At 37.0% G+C, this 23,255-nt stretch overlaps 1 protein-coding gene and 1 non-coding gene across 12 annotated transcripts in view; one reads left to right on the top strand and one right to left on the bottom strand.

The window, feature by feature from the left end:
- Positions 1–23,255, top strand: part of MAGI2 (membrane associated guanylate kinase, WW and PDZ domain containing 2) — a 1,504,283-nt gene that overhangs the window by 1,029,463 nt on the left and 451,565 nt on the right. The window lies entirely within an intron of this gene.
- LOC130027861 (U6 spliceosomal RNA) lies at positions 11,257–11,358 on the bottom strand. The gene has a single exon (XR_008793080.1). It is a non-coding gene; the product is annotated as a U6 spliceosomal RNA (small nuclear RNA).

The following is a 23,255-nucleotide window of genomic DNA, read 5'->3' as shown; positions in this document are numbered from 1 at the left end:
ATTGTTAATGTCTGTTTTTAATGCAAGATTCAGGTATAAGGCATACTTGGATATTACATAAGACAAATGTTGAAGAGTTTCAAATACCAATTTGCTATTTTAAATGTTGGTATGATATTAAACTATGAGAATATGAGTTTAAATCCCCATAGTGAGGAAGCACCTGATAAAATTACCATCCAATAAATAGATAAGCATATAACTTAAAGAACCATGAGCATTTTGAATTCCTTATTATTATTATTTATTTATTTATTTATTTTATTGATTCACTGTGAGGTATAGTAACAAAACTTAAATGTTTGAGCGTTGATCATACAGTCATCAAACACCCATCACTTCACCAGTGCCGGTTTTCCATCACCAAAATCCCCAGTATCCGCCCCCACACACACCCATTCCACACTCCCCCAGCCTGTGTGGCAGACAATTTGCACAATACTCTCTTTCTCTATTTTAGTTACCTTCGATATTTTGAGACCAGTCCCACTACCCCTCATACCTGCTGAAAATGCAATGCTAGTCAATGTGTTTTGTATTGCTTATTATGGATACAATATGTCGCATGGCCACAAGAGCTGCCATGCGCTCTAGGAATTCTAAACTTTTAATAATTAGGATCTGAAGAGATTGCTGCAGCAAGCTGCTCAGGTCCAAGATTTGCTTATATGTCTTTGGATTGTGGCCATGTGGGAGCTTAAGTAAACGGCGGCCAGATGTGGCATCATATCAGAGTCCCATTGGTGCAGGGGAAGGAGAAGGGCCCATTCTTCCCCTGTCCCATGAGGCTTGGGATTTGCCGCCACTTTTTAGTTGGAGCTTCTCGCTGACTTCTAGAAAATGGCGACCACCAGAGCTCCTAGAGGGCAGGTGGAGGGACAGAACCTGCCCCCTGTCTGGAGCAGCCCAGTGGATACGGGTTATTGCAAAGTCTGGGACCATCTTTTCAGCAAGTTGCTTGGGTCTGAGATTCATTTGTGTGACTCTGGATTGTGGCCATGTGGGAGCTTAAGTAGATGGTGGCCGGATGTGGTGTCATCTCAGAGTCCCATGGGGGTGGGGGAGGAGAAGGTCCCACTCCTCCCCTGTCCCGTGAGGCTTGGGATTTGCCACCACCACCATTGGTAACTGGTTATTTTTTGACAACAAAATATTTAGCTCATTCAGTATCTTTAGTGAATTTTAAATAAGAAGAGGTTTGCATTTTCTTTGTCTTGATGAAAATTTAATACATATTGTCTACATTTTGTGGAAAAAATGTCTCATCTGTTTTTTTCATTATTCAATTAAAGATTTATGTCTTCACTACTAACTGTATTGGCTAACAGTCCCTCATTTGATTTGTCCACTCACCATTCTTATTCCACTGAAAGCATGATTTATTTTTTACAAGAATCTGGGCCCTGGAAATGGAAGGCTGGTGGAGGCTTATTAAAATTTATATATCTCACTTCAAATTTTGAATGTGTGATTTAGCAATTACTTTATCTAATAATATGAGCTTGGTAATCCTTGATAACTTTCATATTGAACTCAATTAGAAAATCATTGACTGGGACTATGTCATATTAATTCTCTTTTCCACATAATTTTGCAATTTGCTTTGTACAAAATTCTGAAACTAAGATTTATAAGTTTTTTATTTTTTAAATTTAATTTTAGTTAATTTTCATTGAGTTATCAGTTAAAACCACTCTGGAAGTCACTGGTTTATAGTTACAGAGCTACTATGCCAATCCCTCTGCCAGTGTTTCAAGATGCCCCTCCATTATTCCTCGGTACTTCCCCCTCTTCCTCCTCAGTTTTCAGTTCTGTTGATAGTGGTTTTTGTTGTTTGGGTCCACATCTGCTGCTGCTAATTCTGTGCATAGGGATCACTCCTGGAGGAGGGCAGGGAACGTAAGTGTTGTTTGGAATCAAACCAAGCTCAGTCAGGTGTATGGCAAGCTCCCTACCCGCTGTAGTTTTTCTCCATCCCTCATCCTGACTTTTTCAAGAGTCTAACTATACTGTAATCCTATTTCTTATACTACTGTACTATTATGTAGATTCTTTATCTTCACACAACTCATAATATGTAAAATCAACACATGCTATTAAAAAGCTTATTGAGAAAAAGCCCACATTCTAGGTAAATGACTAGACCCATGGCATTATTTGTTTGTTCTTTTATTTTCTTAAAAAAGAATTTCATTGGTTTATTCTCTACAGTACCAATGTATGGAACTGTATGTACAAAACCCTTTTTTTTAAGTTTTTATTGGTGAGACACCATGAGGTACAGTTGTAGACTTACAAATTTTGTGCTTGGGTTTCAATTATACAATGACCCATCCCTCCACCAGTGCCCATTTCCCACCACCACGGATCCCAGTATCCCTCCCAAACTCCATCCCCCCATCCCACCCTGCCTCTGTGGCAGGGTATTCCCCTTTGTTCTTTCTCTCCTTTTGGGTATTGTGGTTTGCAAAAGAGTCAAGCCTGACTTTCAGGGAGAAATGTTGGATGATTTACTTTCCAGTGATCACTTTGCATATAATGAAATGTCCCTGGGCGCGTAAGCGGCCCCATTGTGGTTCTGAAAAAATGTCCTGGTACCCACATGCCAGAGCCATGCTTGTAGAAGCTCATGGTCACTGGGATTCCATCTGGAGAAGGCGTGACAAAACCTTTATAAATTGTAAGCTTGGGTTGATGGTGCTATCAGATTATGTATGATAAAAATGATATGTGTAGTTATTTCCCTGATAATAAAAAAAGCACTGAGTTTTGAGAGGACTTTAGCTGTTTCATGGCTAGTTCACCTTTATGTATTGTTTGATCAAAGAGCTTATTTAACATATCTCATTCCCTTTCCTATTTTCCTTCCTCCTTATCTTGTGGGCTTTTTCATTTAATAGCTTCTGACTTAGAGTTTTTATTTGTGAGATTATTTGGACTAATAGAGGTTGAAGACATGTTGTGTTTTGATCTCCAAATATCAATCATTACATTCATATATGAGAAATATAGTGTTTGGGTATATGTATCTACATGTATATAGAAATCATTTGGGGCACATAGAAAAATGACATAATAAGTGGAACTGGGTAAATAAGGGAGAGAGTACTTTGTAAAATTAACTTTTGTGCCAAGTTTTTGCTTGGATATCTTCCCCAATAGTGTTCAGGAAAGGGGGCTCACTCCTAACAGTGCTGGAGGTGGGGGAGTGGGGCAGACAATAATACCTGTGATCAAACTTGAAGACTCATATAAAACATTTGTGTTTTCTCCTCTGTCCTCTTTGTCATTTTATTTTATTTTATTTTATTTTATTATTTTCTTTGGGGTCCACACTCAACAGTTTTCAGGGTTGTCATTGGTTCTATGCTCAGAGATCACTCATGGCAACCATCTGCAGTGCCAAAAACTGAACCAGTGTTGACTGCATGGGAGGTAATCTCCCGCTATGCTTGAAGGCATAAGCCAAAAAAGAGATCAGAAAAAAAATGTTTTTCTCATGAATTGAGATGAATATTTTGGGGGGAGATCATAGAGAATTATGTAATTGTGTATGTATGTGTGTGAAAATTGATAATAATAGTGAGATAAAGAGAATAAATGTTTCTATAAATTTATAGGATATTAGAGATAGGTTCTTGAATGCCATCCAAAATTCAACACATATATTTTATTATCTTAGGAATGAATATCATAAAGCATGAAAAACGTAGTTATGGTTCAAAACAAGAAGCATAGAATTTGTTGAAGAATAACTAAGTAATGGGACTATAAGGTAGCAATCCAAGGACAATTGAGTTCCTACTTCAGATTCTGTTAAATTATACCACAGCTGCTTTGCTGTCATTGCTTACAAGATAATTATATTTTCTAAATAATTGTCACGGATATCAAATTTTATCCAAATAACCAGCCCATTAAATACTAAAAAGTTGATACACATTTAGTGATCAAGAACTAGAGAGGTATAATAATTTGCCAAATTGAGTTGCTGGTACAACTATAATGAGAATCCTTTGCCTTTTATTTCTGTCTTTCTCCCTGTTACACAGCCACTAGGCATGAGACAAAAGCCTAGGATAAGTAACCATCATGAGTTCCAGGGATTTATAATGCTCACTACTTCTCTCCTACAAGATGTAAAGCCTCAGTACTTCTGTAGCTATTAAAATAGAAAATGAGAACAGCATATGTTTAAGATTATGCTGTTTAGCGTTATTGTACAACTTGGGAATTCATACTTAGAAGAATGCTTTTAGTGCTCTCCCAACATTCTGTTGGATTTAAACATCCTATTAAGTGGAATGGTATTATGGTTACCATTTGCTACTATCATTCAGCACACATGGTACCTGCAATTCTTAAAAATACAGTATTCCCTAAAGGATGATAAAAGCTGTCTTGAACTTATTAAATGCTTAGCTTGCTTCAAGGGCAATAGACTGTCCTTCAAAGAAAAATTTTCTCCTATTAAAACTTTTAAAACTAAAACTTTGTGTGAAAAGTTTCTCCTTATTAAATTCACTCTATTACTGCTACAAGGCAAGATAGATTCTGTAAATATTATTAGCTTCTCCTTGCTTCTATAGTCCTTGTTGTCTGCATTTGTGCTGTCATGAAAGTTGTTGGATTTTTCTTGAGATCTATCCCAATGTTGTGTATGATAAATGTATTTAAATTCACAAACAAATCTTGTGGAAAAAATAAGTTATTTTTTAACTAATTATGACACACAAATTTTGATAAATATATGAATATGTGTGTATATATTTTGCTGAATTTTACCTAGAAAGCAAATTTGTAAAAGCAGCAAAATATGGTGATGATTTGAAAAGATAAAATGATGATGCTCTGTTTGAATAACTCAAGCGATTTGAGTACAGTTTCAAAATCTTATAGGTTAATATATAAGAATTTGGGTATGTTCTAGTCCGTGGATTTTCATCTTGGTTATGCCAGTAACAGAAACTGGACAAGTTATTGCACTTATAGGTACCTTGGTATCTGCATTTATAAAGAGAGAAAAATGTATCTTCTTCATAGGTTACTTATGAAGATTGAATGTATTGAAACATATAAAGTGCATTGAACAGTGTCTAGAATTTAACAAATGTTACATAAGTGATTTCTCTTATTAAGAAAAATTATTTCTTTCTAACAGTTTTTCCTTAGACTACAATATACGTCTAAATAAGTAAAAATATTTTAAATTTTTCTTTAAAATTAATAATTAAAATCCCAAGATTTAATTTGACATTGTTTTATTATAAACACTACCATTTATATTTTTATTATATTACTTTTATGAATTGATACCACAATTAGTAAGTAGTGTGTGCAAAGTACTAGCATGTTATCACATTTAACTTCCATATTAGTGCAATGAGATATATAATGCCTATCATTTTATAGAGAAGGAAACTTATAATCAGCTCATTATTCTAGTATACTTAGAAAACTTAAAATGGCCTAGAAAATAAAATCTAGGCTAATATTGCTTCATTTATATCATTTCCCACTCTATTCTAATTGTTTTGATAGTATCACTGAAAGTTCAGATACTTTCTTCTATAAAAAGAGCAAGATATAATATCATCTTCTTTGTGGCCTTTTTAATGAAATAAAGTCAATAAACACAATTACTCTTAAAAAAAGCAGTAGAAGTTTTTCACTCATAAGTGAGTCCGTGATATATGCCATCCAAGCAAAAAGTTTAGGCCAGAGGCAAGTATTTAGCTCTACCACAGAAAATAGAGAATCTTAATAATTTGTTATTGCACAAATGATTATTTAATGAATGTTTGGACCTTTCCAAAGAAACTCTGTGGTTCAAACTTGCTGAGAATTCCTTTTTTTCCCCATAGATAGTGATACTTTTATTGGTCATACTTTACTTTTTTTTGTTTTTATTTTGATTGTTTTAGCTTTGGAGCCATGCCTGAGGTGATCAGGACTTATTTCTGGTTTTGTGCTCAGGGATCATTCCTGAACATATGGGGTACCTAAGACCAAATCACCATCAGCTATGTTGAAGGCAAATGCCATAATCACTCTACTATTACTCTGGCCCTTATTGGTTGGTCCTACTTTAAAGGCTTACCTCAAAGACATATTTATATTTATCTTATGATAATTTCATGTGATAGCACAGTGGTAGGGCGTTTGCCTTGCGTGCAGCCAGTCTGGCCGCGCCGAGTTCAGTTCCTCTACCCCTCTCACAAATACCAAACCTGACTGTAAAGTTGACTTCTTTGTGAAGTATTTTATACAATAAACCCTTCCTAATTGACCCACGGTGTTAGGCCAACATATAAAGATTGTCTATCTAGAGAAGGGAGCACCAAATAAAGGATGTTTGGAGGATCCTCCCAGGAGGGGAGATGCATGTCGAAAGTAGACTATGGACTGAACATGTTTGCCACTCAATGCCTCTTTTGCAGACCACAACACCCAAAAGGAGAGAGAGAACACAGGGGATTGCCCTGCCACAGAGACAGGGGGGATGGGGGGATGGGAGTGGGAGGGATATTATCCATGGTGGTGGAAAATGGGCACTGGTGGAGGGATGGGTATCTGATCATTGTATAATTGAAACCAAAGCACAAAAAAATGTAAACCTACAACTGTAAAAAAATAAATAAATAAAATAAAGGGAAAAAAAAAGATTGTCTATCTATTGGAAAATTCAGTCCTCTTATTATGATTATTTATCCAAGTTTCTCTGTTTTGTCTGGAAGCAGTAATTTTAGTGGCTGATCAAATTGTTTTACAAATCCACATATTCTTTGTAACATCTAAAGAAGAATTATATTGGTTTTTTTTACAATCATATGCCCAAATGATCTACAACACTTTTTTATTATGTTGCATCAAGACAAATTATATTCAGTAATTTTAGTCAATTAAGGACAAATTACAGGACCCTTTAAATTATTTCCATAATCTTTCATCCATAATCCTCAAATCACTAGAGAATACTATATTAATTCTTATTAATATGTTTTAACCAATTTATCACATTATTCTGTCCCAGTTTCCTGTTGATTTTACTTTTTAAGCTAAGCAGTGCTGATCAAACATAGTTTCTGTTGTTTAATGAATGTCCTAGATTCAAATGACAAATTCCACAGTAGGGTGAGTTAAAAAAATGTGAAATTTTTTCCTACTAAGAGGGAGTAATGATCATTCCTTTTAGTTGTTTTGTTTAGAACAACAACAATATGTCATGCCAACACAATGTGTCATGACAACAGGGTGGCTAGTGGACTGGGTTAGAGAGATGTTTTTAATGTTCCTGAAGGTAGTTTCCATAATCAGACAAACATGGACTTTGGATTTTCAATGCCAAAATAGTACAGTCACAGGGCCTGAGGGATATCAGAGGAGAAAGACTGAATGCATCCACAACGTTAGATATTTTCAACATGACTCTTTGGCTTCTCCTTAGTTTAAAAGCACCATGGTAGGTATTAGGTATAGGAAACTGTACATGCAAAAATCACAAAAAGAAGTGACCAGAAAAGATGAGATGAGGAAGAGATGGAAAAGAACCAAAGTCAATACAAGCAAATTTTCCTATATAGGAGCCATACTAATAGGCTCCAGACAAGCAAGCTCTGCTATTGAGAAATGAACATCTCTTAAAAAGTATTTGGGAGAAGAGCTAGGATAAGGCTCAGTGATAAACCACTTGCTTTTCATGTGCAAGATCCTAGGTTTGTTTTTCTTTTCTTTTCTTTTTTTTTGAATTGCCGTGAGCTACACTTATAAAGTTTTCATGTTTGAGTTTCAGGCATAAAATGATTGAACACCCATCCCTCCACCAGTACATTTTCCACCATCAATGGTCCTATTCTCCCTCCCCACCACCACATCCCATCCCTCCACCTGCCTCTATGGCAGACAATTTTCCTCTTACTTTCTCCCTACTTACGGGTATTATTATATGCAATACAGGTAATACCATCATGTTTGGTGCTTTATCTACTTTCAGCACACATCTCCCATCCTGAGTGATCCCTCCAACCGTCATTGACTTAGTAATCCCTTGTCTATCTCAGCTGCCTTCTCCCCCAGCTATAAGGCAAGCTTCCAACTGTGGAGCAATCTTCCTGGCCTTGACTCTACTATCCTTGGTAATAGTCTCATATTATGACATTTTATATTCCACAAATTTCTCCCCACATCCACACCAGCACTGGTTGTTCTTGTTCTTTTTGATGTGTACCAGTCTCTGTGGTGTGATATAATATCTCATTGTTGTTTTCATTTGCATCTCCCTTATGATTAGCATTGTAGAGCATTTTTTCTTCATGTGCTTTTTGGCCATTTGTATTTCTTTTTTGAGAAAGCTGCTGTTCATTTCTTTCCCCCATTTTTTGATGGGACTGGAGGTTTCTTTCTTGTACAGTTCTACTAGTGGCAAAATCCTAAGTAGTCATTCTATATCTGCCTTTCTTTTTCTGACTCATTTCACTTTAGCATGATACTCTCCATAAACATCCACTTATAAGCAAATTTCATGACTTCATCTTTTCTAACAGCTGTGTAGTATTCCATTGTGTAGATGTGCCAAAGTTTCTTTAATAAGTCATTTGTTTTTGGGCATTTGGATTGTTTCCAGATTCTGGCTATTGAGAACAGTGCTGCAATGAACATAGAGGTATAGAAGTTGTTTCTGTTGTCCCTTTTATGCATCCTCAAAGTATATTCCCAAAAGTGGTATTGCAGGGTCATATGGAAGCTCAATTTCTAGTTTTTTAAGGAATGCCCATATTGTTTTCCAAAAGGGCTATGGGTATTCAAAATAAGAATTTAAAGCAATGGCAGCCCACTTTTGGTGGTCTCGACAGCTTCCCCCACCCCAAATGGATGATGGCAGTGGGCTGACAAAGGAGGAAACCAGGGCCAGGCTGGTTGGTTATCAGTGTCAGTTTATTCCCATCTCATCTCCTTCTGCGTCCTTCCAGTCTCACTCACTCCTGTATTCCTCCTCTATCACTCTCACTTCTCTCTTCCTTATTTTCCTCAATTCTCCCCCTCCTGCCCACTCTTACAGCCTTAGTTATATCCCAAATCATGAGGAATTGGAGTAGCGGTTACACATAGGTGCTGTCGTGCAATCAACGGATGTAAAGTCCTTCCCCCAGGGGAAGCTTCTTCTAGGACAAATACTCATCCAGCAAGATGACCTGTCTAAGGGCGAAATACCATCTAGGGGTACATTCCTCCTTTCCTTTGTCCAGCAACCATTTAAACATTCATCTTAGTTCTACTTAATAATATTATTCATTTTTTATGGAAACAATGGGCTGGAGCGATAGCACAGCGGTAGGGCGTTTGCCTTGTACGCAGCCAACATGGCCGACCCGAGTTTGATTCCTCCGCCCCTCTCGGAGAGCCTGGCAAGCTGCCGAGAGCATCCCGTCCGCATGGCAAAGCCTGCCAAGCTACCCGTGATGTATTCGATATGCCAAATACAGTAACAACAAAGTCTCCAATGGAGATGTTACTAGGCCCGCTCGAGCAATTTGATGAACAATGGGAGGACAGTGACAGTGACAATGGACACAATAAGTGATACATTAAGCTTATAGGGCGGCTCTCCTGGGGACATCTCACTATATGTCTCAGACTACAGGTCTTAGACTAGATAAGCCCTTTCTAACTCTAAGCAGGGTCCTTGTCCAGTTGATATTCTTTGGATTATGACAGAATTTGTCCATGACCTTACTCAAAACTTATAGTTAAGTATTACGGCACTTTGGCCTGGCCAATTTCGATGGCAGGGTAGCTCACAGCTTTCCCTGGGACTGTCCAGTCCCTCATCAGGACCCTGCTTTTGGAGTGCTAGGAACTAAGGACAACTGAGGCTTAAGTCGAGTAAACAGATGTCCAGGAGTAATTATTCTGAGTCAATTAACTCCCAAGTTAAAAAACAGCATTAACTGTCTTTCTGTGTCTATACAAAAAGGACATTGCTCTAAAGTAACTATGCAAAGGACATAAGGAAAAGAGAAAAGCATTATTTCACTTACAAATACAAACCCATAGTCCTTAGGATCTAACCTTACAAGTCAACAGAGTCTGATTTGGGGACAAAGATGATTGACTGGTTGGGGAAGCAGAGCAACAGAAAAGATGTTAAAGATAAATACAGAGGAGTGGGAGTGCCTCAGGAGCACCGTGATGGATGTAACTCAATAATCCTAAGCACCCTGCAGCCAGGGAGAAAGGACAAACAAATGTTATTCTACAGGTGGACCAGTTGACATTCCCACCAACAATGAAAGAGAGTTTCTTTCTCCCCACATCCTCACTAGCACTGGTTGTTCTCATTCTTTTTGATGTGTGCTAGTCTCTGTGGTGTGAGTTGATATCCCACTGTTGTTTTCATTTGCATCTCCCTTATGATTAGCATTGTAGAGCATTTTTTCATGTGCCTTTTGGTCATTTGTATTTCTTTTTTGAGGAAGCTTCTGTTCATTTCTTTCCCCCATTTTTTAAATAGGGTTGGAGGTTTTTTTCTTGTTCAGTTCTACTAGTGGCGAGACCCTAGGTTTGATCCTGTCCTCACCACCAACCCCCACCACAAAAAGACAAAGAAAATAGAGGAGCTAGGGAAATAGTGCAGAGAGCTGGAGTGCGTGTTTTGCTGGTAGGAGCCTTGGGTTTCATCACCACATAGTCTCCGAAGCACCACTGAGTATAAATTCCCTTAACACCCCCAAAAATAATTAGAAGAGGCAAAGTAAATTATATTTTCAACTGGAGTCATTAAATTCAAAAAGTCTTATTAAGAAGGTGTGAGAACCTTCGTATGTGGAATGATCAGAATGATCAAAATTTTTTTATTTTTTTTTTCTTCTGTTAGAATAATAGCACAGCAGGTAGGGCATTTGCCTCCCCGGGTTTGATTCCTCTGCCCCTCTTGGAGAGCTTGGCAAGCTATAGAGAGTATCCTGCTCGCAAGGCAGAGCCTGGCAAAATACCCGTGGTGTACTCGATATGCCAACAACAATAACAGCAAGTCTCACAATGGAGATGTTACTGGGGCCCGCTCGAGCAAATCGATGAGCAACAGGACAGTGCGACAGTGGACAGTGCTACAGTACTATTTTTTTCTTCCAAATTTTTTTTTTAGTCATGATGACTTACAATATGTTTTAATTTAGACACGTTTGATTTAGAATCCTGTTAATAATAAAATTTTCAAGCTTACAATGTTCCAACTCCACACTCAGTACCAGTGCCAGCATAAAAATGGGGTACTTCATTAAGTTGCATGTCATATTTGTGCAAGGGGTAATCTTCTCTGATTTATTCTAGTTTTTGTTTAAGTGCTGCCAAAACAAGCGCTGTGAAGGCTTTCTTACCAGGAATGATGTTAAAGCAAAGAAATAAATACCTTCCTCATTGATATGGTCTATAGGGTGATTTTTCAGTTGGGATGTGTATTTATGTAGCACCACTTTCTCATTTCTTGATTAAAGAAAAGAATTGCATCATGGAGTTGGTCTCATTTGTGGATTCTGCTGTCTAGCATTTAGGAAGGTGTTTCACAGAATAATAAAAAATAATAATGTAACACTTCATTCTCTATTTGATCCTTAACTTCAATGGTTCTATTTAAAGGGTGTTTCAAAAATATTGATCAGTTACTTTACTCTTTATGTCTCTCTGTAACTTTATACAGAAATTAACAGAAGTTGTGCTTAATCTTCAGTGGGCATAAGTGTTTATAATACAATGAATCTATATTATGAGTCAAATCTATCCCGGTCTGCTACAAACCTGAAATTCCGTAGAGAATTGAGAATTAGTAGTAATTAGTTTATTATTTAACCTGAATTACACATAATAGGACATCTGTTTAGACAAGAAAGATAAATTCAACACTATACTAAATCTGAAGCCATTCCCTGACATTCTTTTCTTAGAGTTTTTGACCATTCTCCTGCCCAACTATGTGTGACTTTTTTTTTTTCGTCATTATTAACCTTCTGACTTGGCTTCACTATGACACTCTCTTCCTGACTTCATCTCAATCAGATTTATTAGCTGCAAATAGCGGTGCTGTCTTCATCAAATCTGTCACAGAAAGAAAGACCCAAAATGTTTCATGCATTCTTCACTTTTAACCTTCCTGTTTTGGCCTTACCATCACTAACATATATTTTCACAGACACTTTATTTTTCTGTGAAAAATCAAACCCAGTAATATTAAACAATTCAACTTCAAGTAAGTTATTCTAGACCTATTTGAAAATAATTATTTTTATTCCAATGGTCAGCAATGCTTATTCACTTGTTTGAAACAGGTATTGTACATGGCATAATTTTATGAAATGCAAATACTATGTAAAAAAAGTATGACAAAAGATCAACCAGCATTATACTCTAGTATAGTATTAAAACATATATATGTGTGTGTAATTTAGACTTCACATACGAACATATAACAATTTAAAGCACTCAGTCTGAAACACTCCTTAATGTCTTTAATTGAATCTAATTCATAAATTATATTTTCCATCTGAACCATAGTTATTGGAGTTTGTACCCTTTGAGAAAAGAAAGTTATGGAGAAGAACTCTGGTGCTCATCTGCCAAGTTATGCGTTGTAGTAGGGACTTTATTGAATTTTATAAAAGCCAGTGAGATAGGGATTATAATCATTTATTTTTCATTTTGGGTCGACAACCAATGGTGCTCAGGAGCTATGTGTAAACTCAAAAAAGGGGCACAGCACAGCAGCGGTGGCTCTATCTCTCCTGCTGCCTATGTCAGGTAGTCTCACCCCGCTTCCCCCACCCCAGGGAGGTCGATGCTGATGGGCAGGCAAGGGAAGGAACGAGGGCCAGGCTGGTTGGTCTTAATCACAGTTTATTCCAATCCTCTCTCCATCCATACCAGTCTCTCTTCTCTGACTGCCTCTGCCTTGCCCATTCTACGGTCCCATTATATCTCTCTGGATGAGGGATTGGGGTAACAATTACACATAGGTGTGGTCACAATCAATAGGGGTAGAATTCTTTCCCTCAGGGAAAGCCGCTCCTAGGACAGATCCTCTCTCAGCAGGACGACCCACCCTAGAGCGGAATCCCATGGGTGTGTTTCTCCTCTCCTTATCTGACAAGCATATAAGCATATATAATATAAATTATTTTGTATGTATACAGTAAGAACTATCTTAAACTTATAGAATTGCCCTCCTAGGGCCATCTCGATCTCAGACTACAGTGCTCAGGCCAGATAGTCTTTCCCACCCCTAGCAGGGTCCTAGTCTTGTCGTTACTTTTGGATCATGACAGCATTTGTCTATGATCAAACTCTTAACTTATAGTTAAGAATCGTGGCACTTTGGCCTGGCCCATTTCGATGCCAGGGTAGCTCACCGCTTGCCTGCCCTGGGTCCATTCAGTCCCTCGTCAGGACCCTGCTTTTGGGGTGTTAGGAACTAAGGGCAACTGAGGCTTAAGTCGAGAAAGTAGATGCCCGGGAGTGAATAATATTCAAAGCCAATTAAATCCTAAGTTACAAAGCATAATGTTAACAGTCTTCCTGTATCCATACAAAAAGGACATTGCTTTAAAGTAAACTGTTCATAAGGTATAAGGAGAGGAGAAAGGCAATATTTCACTCATACATATAAAGTCATAGATTTCTGAGGAATCTAACCTTACAAACAGAGTCTGATTAGGGGAAAACTGATTAACTGTTTGTGGAAGAGAGCATAGGGAAGAATTTACAGATAAACACAATGGAATGGAAATGCCTCAGGAGCACTGTAATGGGTATAACCAGATAAACCTAAGCTCCTTATGGAGGAAAGACAAAGCAATGTCATCCTACAGAGCTACTCCTGACTTTGTGCTCTCGGGTTGCTCTTGGTGGTTCTCAGAGGACCATGTGATACCAGGGAACTGAAATCAGGGCCTCTGACATAAAAAGCATGTGCTTCTCCCATTGAGTTCTCTCATTATTTTATAGTTAAGAAAACTAGTCTCTGAAAATTTAATAAGTGGTCTAATGTCACCCTACAACAAGGTTTTATTGTCAAAACGAGGTCTTGTTTTGTTTGAATATGTAACATACAGCCCAAATTAGGTAAGCAGTATAAAGTCTTACCTACGTTCCTCTGCATCATTACTTTTCCCAGAAAAAAAATCAAATAAATCATTGTCTTATGTATTCCTCTAGAGATCTGTTTTATTGATAAATAATAAAAAGAGAGCATATTTATTTAGAGCTTTTTTTATATTGGTTATATTTTTTCTTTCAAAGAAAATGGTTTTCAATTTAAACAGATAGCAATTCATTATATTGCACATCTGAAATATATACAATTTTTTTAATTATACTTATATAGGAAGACTATATATATGATTTTATTTAAAATTAAAAGTATTTTAAGTATAACTGTTAATTCTGAGAAATTATCAGCTTATTTTCTCATTTAACTTGTTTTTAATTTCTCTTATTAAAATTGCAATATAATGCATAATAGTTTGGTTATATCTTTTCACAATAACAAGAGAAAAACTTTAATTTTTTAAATGCCAAACCAGTTGTTTCAACACTATTGAGTAAGTCATTCTCAATAGTGAGAATAACAGTATCTTTAAAAGTGAGATGCTGCCTATATCATATGCCTACTTACATCTGCAAATTTTTTCTTCTTTATCAAATAAACCTCCCTTTGATAATAATACCCTAAGATATATTGTTGCAGACTTCTAGATATTTATTAATTTCAGTTCTGACTTACTTTCCTTAGGTCCCACTAGTTTAACTCCCAGTGCTACAGATAATATTTTGTTTTAATTAAACTCTCTTTTGCTTGGCAAGATGTCTGAAGCATATCAATTAGCCAATTAGTTCTGATCACTGAAGTGTCTCTTTGACTCTGTTCTCACCAGGGCACAGTCTTACAAAGCACCATCTCTTAGGATAAGAGGCTGAGGCATTGCTCTGTGTGCTATGGGTTCCTCAAGGGTTATTGTGAGGATTAAGTGAGTTAACCATGTAAAATTCAGCACTTATGAGCTAGTATGGATAAAGCACTACAAACACATAGCTGGATGTAGCCTGCCACCACGATAATATGTGTGAATCTTAAGATTGAATTACATCACTATCACCTACCTGCTGTGCATAGGTATATTCTTCCTTGTCTTTGTGCTTCATTTTACTCTTTTATAAGCAGAGAATAAAAATAGCCTACTTCTAAAGATGCCAATGACTTATTCTGTGCATTTTTGTAAATTTGGAAAAAACTGCATCATCTAGATCAATGCCTATTAGTTTTATATTCTAGTGGCATATTTGTGGGTTGCAGTTGGGGCTGCTTCATTCCCAGGCCACTACATGGGAGTGGGATTTAGGCCCCTCTCCCCACTCTGCCATGTCTCTATACACAGTCCTTATATCCAGATTCTGTCTCTGCAGCATAAGTTTGAAGTGACTTACCAGTGTAAAACAGTCAGAACCAGGTCCAGCACTTACTTTGCCTTCTGTAAGTTCTAGATGCCTCCCACCTAATACTCATAATTTAAATCCCAACCAGTTTTCCTCATTCACTCTCAATTGTAGTAGCATCTCTTCTAAAGCTAAAAGCCAGGTTGAGAGCTTTTTCTAATACTTCTTTTGTATACTCACAACATTATAATTATTTGTAAGATGATGTAATTCAGATAAGGTAGATTGTCTAGACACACATACACATTCACTTATATTCCCTTTGGGACAAGTTTGGCTTGACCCATTCACTGATTGTAAAGCCTCTGCTGGATTCAAGTTTGTACTCACATCTAGACCTAACTGAACACTTCCATGCAAAAAGAAAGGACTATATAATCAGATCTCTCTTTTCTCCTTAATTATTTCTCTCTCTCACTCTCTCTTATTTTGAAGCCACAGACTGCAGTGCTTAGAGACTACTTCTGGCTCTGTATTCTGGTATTACTCCTTGTTATGCTCGGGGAACAGTATTGGAAATAGAAGTGGGGTTTGGCCATGTGGAATGCAACTGTCTTAAACCCTCCACTATCTATATTACACCTAGATATCTTTCTAAAGAAATAAAGTCTGTGATTTCAGTTCAATGTGATACATGTTATATTTATAATTGAAATGGAGCATAAACCAGAGGCCAGTTAGACAATGTGTAAAGAATAGTTTCTGTAAAATGCTGAAGCTGCTCAAAAAGGTAAAAGAAAAAACTCATGAAAAGGGGAAGTTAAGCAGGTTCGAGGCACAGAGGTCTTAACTAATTCTACTTCACTGGGATGGAGGATATGAATAGTCAAGAGAAAGTTAAGAAAGAGTGAACAAAAACAAGTCTGTGTGGGTTACTAAAGTCAAATAAATAATTAAGTGTTGATCCTATGAATGGAAACATCCACATAAACAATTTGTGCTGCAAGTTCTGTTTTCTAAAGGCAGTTTTGGAGCTGTGAGTTTATGAATAAGGTGTATAGGCCAAACTGGAACAAAGAATGGTAGCGGTTGGATTCCTCAAGAAAGTTGCAAGGTGGAGTGAGAGGTATTATGATGGAGGTGGGATGCTTTGATGATTTAACTGAATGATAGTGGGGCTGGCAGACATATCAACTGAAAGTTTAGCAGCGCAATCATCATCAAGGATGACTTATATTTTTCTTTCATTTTATTCCTTACATTTTGGGTCCTTTTCCTAAAGAGCTGTTCAATTTCTTTTTCAGAAAAGAATCTATTTCCTAAGATGTTGATGGTCTGAAAGAAATCTCAGACTTTCTACAGTTAGGCAAAATAACTTTAAAGACTTTTTCTCTAATAGTCTTACATCTTTTCATATTTATCTCCTTGTCTGTGCCATATGGGACAACTACAAATGTTTAAAACAGCAACTTCTCCAAAGAACAGCCTAAAGGATTTCTCATAATGAAATGCATCTGTTCACAGCACATGGCTTGAAAAAGCATATGTGCAAGGTGAACCTCATGCTCCGTAGATCAGGAACATGACACACGCACTACATAAAATCTATACGTGCCCATTGCTATCTTATAGTACAAGTGTCTACAAATTAAGGTTCATATGCTTGGAAAATTTCCCTGGCTCACAATGACTTTCATTGACCTACCTACAGACACCTGTTCTTGTCAGTAAAAATTGGGTTAGTTCACTAGTACCATATGTGTGTATATTTCAAGCCTGGATTCATTGAATTTTATGGATTATTACTAAACACACAAAAATGTATTTTTTAATAAGTTGCCTATAATCTCTTCAGGTTAGCTAGAATTATTTTTAGTATTTTAGATTAGCTTTTTTCTACTTAGTGTTCTGAAATAACATGGAAACTTATCTTAACAGCAGTTATAGTATGAAAGTAGTATAGAATTTGCAAAATTCTTCCTAAGGGCTATTAGCAATGGGATTAAAACTTTTCAACTAAAATATGCATACTTGCCTTCAGATCCTCATCAATTTTTTAAAATTGTAAACAATAATTTAGCCATTCAAAAGGTTCAAGTACCACCAAGAATGAGAGAGTATACCTTCTCAAGAAAGAAATATGTTTATTAATTAGTAAGTTGTAAAGGAATAAAATTTTATCACTTCTTTTAGTGAAAAGTATTATTGATCCTGCTTGTGAAAGTTAGATGTCTTTATATTTAGACCATTGACAGATGCAAAAAAAATTTCTAGACTTTTCTCTTCCAGCAATATTAGCTGTTATTTCATTCTCTTTTCTTTTCTTAAAAATAATTAAATTTCAATCTTTCAGTTAAAATAATACATCCAATTTTTTATTTTGAACCTGGAGAATTCCATACTTTGGGTTGCAAGCTAGGAAAGGAAACTTTGTAAAGGAAAAATATAGGAGAAATACAAAGAGTAATATTGATATGAATGCCAGAAAGGAAGGGGGTTTCCAAAAGTAATGTTTAATCAAAAATAGTGAGTACTTGAGTAAATAAAGTATAAGTGAGAAACTGCTCATTGCACTTGTAACTAAAGATATTAGTAAATTTGGAAGGACTGAATTCTTAGTGTCAGAAGGCTGAACAGAAGTGGGTTGATAGAGAGATCATCTGATAATCTCTGGTTCTATTAGTTGGCCAAAGCAAGCCAAAGTCTGACATACCTTGGTAATAAGTGCTCCACAAAGTAATGATAATGATAACAAGGAAGATGATAATTTTTAGCTTCCCTGGAGTACTGCCAACACATTGAACACCTCAATTATGTACTGTTTATATATTTCTGATAACTTTCACAGCAGTTTTCATTTTGCAGATAAAAAAGGCATAAATAGATTAACTACTTGTTCACTTGTTTATTCCCTTCCAGTAAGTCTTTTTCTTTCTTGTTCTACTTCCTTTGTTCTTTCTTTCTTACTGTTGCCTCTAGCAAACAGTTATTTAACACTTAGATTTTGGATATTTGCTTATGCAAGAAATTAAATAGTGACTAAAACACTATGTATAGTAGACATGAACATCATAGAAGTCTATTATCCTTTATTTCATGAACAAAAAGCCTTTTATGCTCACTTACAATTTTTTGAACCCACTATTTTCTCTATCTCTATATCTAAACCTCTTCCAGTTGCTTGGGTGTGTATTCCTAAATCCTATTCTTACAGCTTTGCTCTCCCTCTTCTGTGCCATGATATTGCCCAATAATCAATGCGCCCATGTGTTTTTCTTACAGTTAAACACATTATATTTGTCTTGCCTTAAAAAAATCTGTGTTAATGTCCACAGACCTGGGGTGTTTCTGATTAGAATAAATATTGATGAATATAAAGATTTTTATGACTGTCTTTCTCAAGGCTCTGTATTCTAACATCCCATTCTGTCACTGTCACTGCCATCCCATTGTTCATCAATTTTCTTGAGTGGGCCCAGTAATGTCTCCATTTTGAGACTTGTTGTTACTGTGTTTGGCATACTGAATATGTCACGGGTAGCTTGCCAGGATTTGCCATGTGGACGAGATATTCTCGGTAGCTTGCCGGGCTCTCCAAAAGGGGCGGAGGAATTGAACCCAGCTCGGCTGGGCTGGCTGCACGCAAAGCAAACACCCTACCTAGAATGGCGCTGTGCTGTTGCTCCAGCCCCATTCTAGAAACTTTGAAAAAAAAGTTACTCTGTATGTCTCTTTACTTTGTTAAATCTATTATTAAACCCCAGCTTTCCCCATACACCTCTCCCTTTACCTGTATTTTGTTATAAGCAATCTTCAGTAGACATGATAATGTTGCAAAGGCCATATTGCATTGCTGTGTTTTCTAGCTTTCTCTATAGCCTTCCTGGCCATCCTTTTCACAGCTACTTTCAACCTTCATCTATATGTCTTTTGGCTAGAGCCCGACCCTGGCAAAGCAGACTGCAGGTGCAACGCCCTCTTGGTCAGTTATGTCAACTCATCCCTTTTTCACAAAGCTCCAAAGTAAAGTTCCCAGATAACACTTTTTAGAAGCAGTTGTTTGATTTTAGTTTCAGATCATTCTTTGAGTATTCCACACTTCATTGACTACTTCTCTGATTTTAAAGCCTTCTGTTCCTCAAGTTAGAAACCTTAGAGAAAGTTATAACCAGGAATCATTTGTGTGTGTGTGTGTGTGTGTGTGTGTGTGTGTGTGTGTGTGTGCTGAACAATGATGGAATATGCTGTGTTGTGTTTGAATTCTGCCATCAGCACACCAAAGACACATTTTCAGAAACCATGCTTGTTGTCTGAAGTCAGAAATCTGGCTCAGTCATCCCATATGCTATCATTTGAAGAACCTCCTTCATTCAACAACTTAGGGAAGATTTTTCTTTTATCCTAAGTATTATTAAAAAAAATTCATTATTTACTTAATGAACAAATTGTAATAGTTTTTAATTGAACTTTAGAGAAACATTTCTACTAAAATTATTTTCATTGATTTGTTCTCACTAAATCAGCTATTGAAAACTGGTCTTTTTGTATTTAGTGGAACACGCTATATTTTTATTGTATCTATTACAATTCTTCCAGATACATGAATAGATTTTTCAAAATTAAAATGCCTTGAGTTTTGTTTTCTCATCATTATTTATGATGCTCTATTTTAAGCTCCTTTTCCCAGGGTTTCCTTAGATCAATAGAAGTTGAAATAACAATGTATTTTCCAGTTCTCTTTTTTTATTTTTTTAAAATTTAAAAAATTTTTTTTACTAATGAAACACCACGAGGTACAGTTATAGACTTACACATTTTTGTGCTTGGGTTTAAGTTATACAATGATCAAATACCCATCCCTCTACCAGCACCCATCCTCCACCACCACAGGTCCCAGCATCCCTCCCACCCCGCATCCCCCTTGTGTTCTCTCTCTCTCTCTCTCTCTCTCTCTCTCTCTCTCTCTCTCTCTCTCTCTCTCTCTCTCTCTCTCTCTCCACTTTAGGGTCCTGTGGTTTTCAAGAGAGGTATTGAGTGGCAATCATGTTTGGTCTATAGTCTACTTTCAGCATGCTTTTCCCATCCTGGGAGGATCCTCCCAACACCCTTTATTTGGGGTGATCCTTTCTCTATCTGAGCTTCCTTTTCCCCTAGCACGTGTGGCTGGCCTCCAAGTCATGGAGCAAAATTTCTGGTACTAGTCTCAGCCACTCCTGGGTGTTAATCTCCCATTATGTTACTTTATGTTCCCCAGATGAATGCAATCTTTCTGTGTCTATCCCACTCTTTCTGATTCATTTCTCTTAACATGACACTTTTCATGTAGTACCACTTGTATGTAAATTTCACGACTTCATTTTTTCTGGAGCTGGAGTGATAGCACAGCGGGTAGGGCGTTTGCCTTACAAGCGGCCAACATGGCCGACCCGAGTTCGATTCCTCCGCCCCTCTCGGAGAGCCCGGCAAGCTACCGAGAGTATTCGATATGCCAGACACAGTAACAACAAAGTCTCCAATGGAGACATTACTGGGCCCGCTCGAGCAAATCGACAATCAACGGGAGGGCCATTACCTTTACCTTTACCTTACCATCTTTTCTAACAGCTCCATAGTACTCTATTGTGTAGATGTACCAAAGTTTCTTTAACCAGTCATCTGTTCTCGGGCACTCAGGTTATTTTCCAGATTCTGGCTATTGTAAAGAGTGCTGCAATGAACAAACAAGTTCAGATGTCACTTAAACTATACTTTTGTGCCTCTCTGGGATATATTCCCAGGAGTGGTATTGCTGGGTCAAATGGGAGCTCAAATTCTAATTTTTTGAGAATCGTCCATATTGTTTTCCAAAAGGGTTGGACCAGTCGGCATTCCCACCAGCAGTGAAGGAGGGTCCCTTTCTCACCACATCCGCACCAAGCACCAGTTGCTTTTGTTCTTTTGGATGTGGGCCAGTCTCTGTGGTGTGAAATGATATCTTATTGTTGTTTTGATCTGCATCTCCATTATCATTAATCCAGTTCTCTTTTTTTATACTTCAATCTTGCTACTTGATTTCAGTGTTCTAGCCATTTTTCACTACTTTCACAAATCTGAACACTTTTGTTTGGCACCAAAAACAAAACAGAAATTTGAATCCTAGTTTAAGTATAAACCACAACTGATATTTTAATTATTTAATCTTACATAGTTATAACAATTTTATATAAAATGAAAACTCTTAGTTTCATAAAACTATGTACAAAATCTCCTAGTTTTCATAACTTAATATTTTTACACTGGTTTTTGTTTAATAAATGTAGTCTTCCTTCTTTATTTAATACTCTCCAACATTTGCTGAGCATAGGAGTACTGCAAAAATCTGTGAATGAGAAAAATGGAGAAACAAATCTGTATCAATACTGGAAACAAGTTTACTCTAACATCACAAGTTTACTCTAACAATGTTAGTAAATATTTACAGTATTTACTAATATTTACAATGTTAGTAAGTAAGTAAGTAAGTAAAGGCCCTCCCGTTGTTCATCGATTTGCTCGAGCGGGCCCAGTAACGTCTCCATTGGAGACTTTGTTGTTACTGTGTCTGGCATATCGAATACTCTCGGTAGCTTGCCGGGCTCTCCAAGAGGGGTGGAGGAATCGAACTCGGGTCGGCCATGTTGGCTGCGTGCAAGGCAAACACCCTACTGCTGTGCTATCACACAATGTTAGTAAATATTCGAAATTTGAGATATATATATTTTTTACTTTTTTGTTTGGGGACCATATGCTCAGGACTTACTTCTGCTTCTGCTCAGAGATCAATTCTGTCTGTAATATGCGATGCTGGGGATCAAATCTGGGTCGATCAAGAACCTTACCTACTGTACTCTCTTTCTGGACCTTAAAAGAATTAGTTTTGAATTAAATATATCATAAATATTGCAAACACATTGCACCGGAATCACATATTTTATTTAAACCAAACTTACTCATACAAGCAAGTCTCACAAACATAACAAGTAGATGATAATGTGATGCTTGTGTCAGAATAATTTTTTCTTCATAAATTTCATCTATTCATCAGGGTAGAGTACAAAGGACTGGATGATATGCTTTCTATACAGAGTTCATTTCTGATCCCTGCAACCTCAAGGTCCCCAGAGCACTGCTGTGAGCGATTCCCAAGCACCCAGTCAGAAGTAACCCATGGATACTTTGGTTTTGCACCAAAACAAAAAATCAAAAATTTGAATCCTTGGTACTTTAGTTAAGTACAAACCACAACTGATATTTTAATTGTTTAATCTTGTATAGTTATCGTATTTATATAATTTATTTTTAGAAATATTTTGAAAATTTATTCATCCAAAATTAGTAAAAATCTTTGGTCTATACTAGAAATATAAAATTATTGGTTTTTTTTTTATTTTTGGGTCACACCCAGCGATGCACAGGGGTTAATCCTGGTTCATGCACTCGGGTATTATTCCTGGTGGTGCTCAGAGGACCATATGGGATGCTGGGAATCGAACCCAGGTCGGCTGCATGCAAGGCAAATGCCGCACCTGCTTTGCCATCGCTCCAACCCCAAAATTATTGTGCTTTTAAAATGATTTCACGCGTAATAAAATAACTCACTCTCAAAAATAACAGAAAAAAAAGAGTAGGAATCCTGATTCTTAGTAGGCAGCCTGCCAGGTGGTTTGGGGTGGCAGGGGAGGTCAGGCAAAGAACCACTATAACAATAGAGGAAGTGGTCACTGTGGATCAGGATTGGGTGCTGACAAACGACAAACAGACATGCATGATAACCTCTCAGTAACAGTTTTGCAAACCACAGTGCCTAAAAGGGGGAG

This window comes from Sorex fumeus, unplaced genomic scaffold (assembly GCF_029834395.1).
Source record: "Sorex fumeus unplaced genomic scaffold, SorFum_2.1 ptg000037l, whole genome shotgun sequence".
Classification (NCBI taxonomy): Eukaryota; Metazoa; Chordata; class Mammalia; order Eulipotyphla; family Soricidae; genus Sorex; species Sorex fumeus.
The sequence above is the reverse complement of the archived record's forward strand: the minus strand, read 5'-3'. Positions and strand labels throughout refer to the sequence as shown.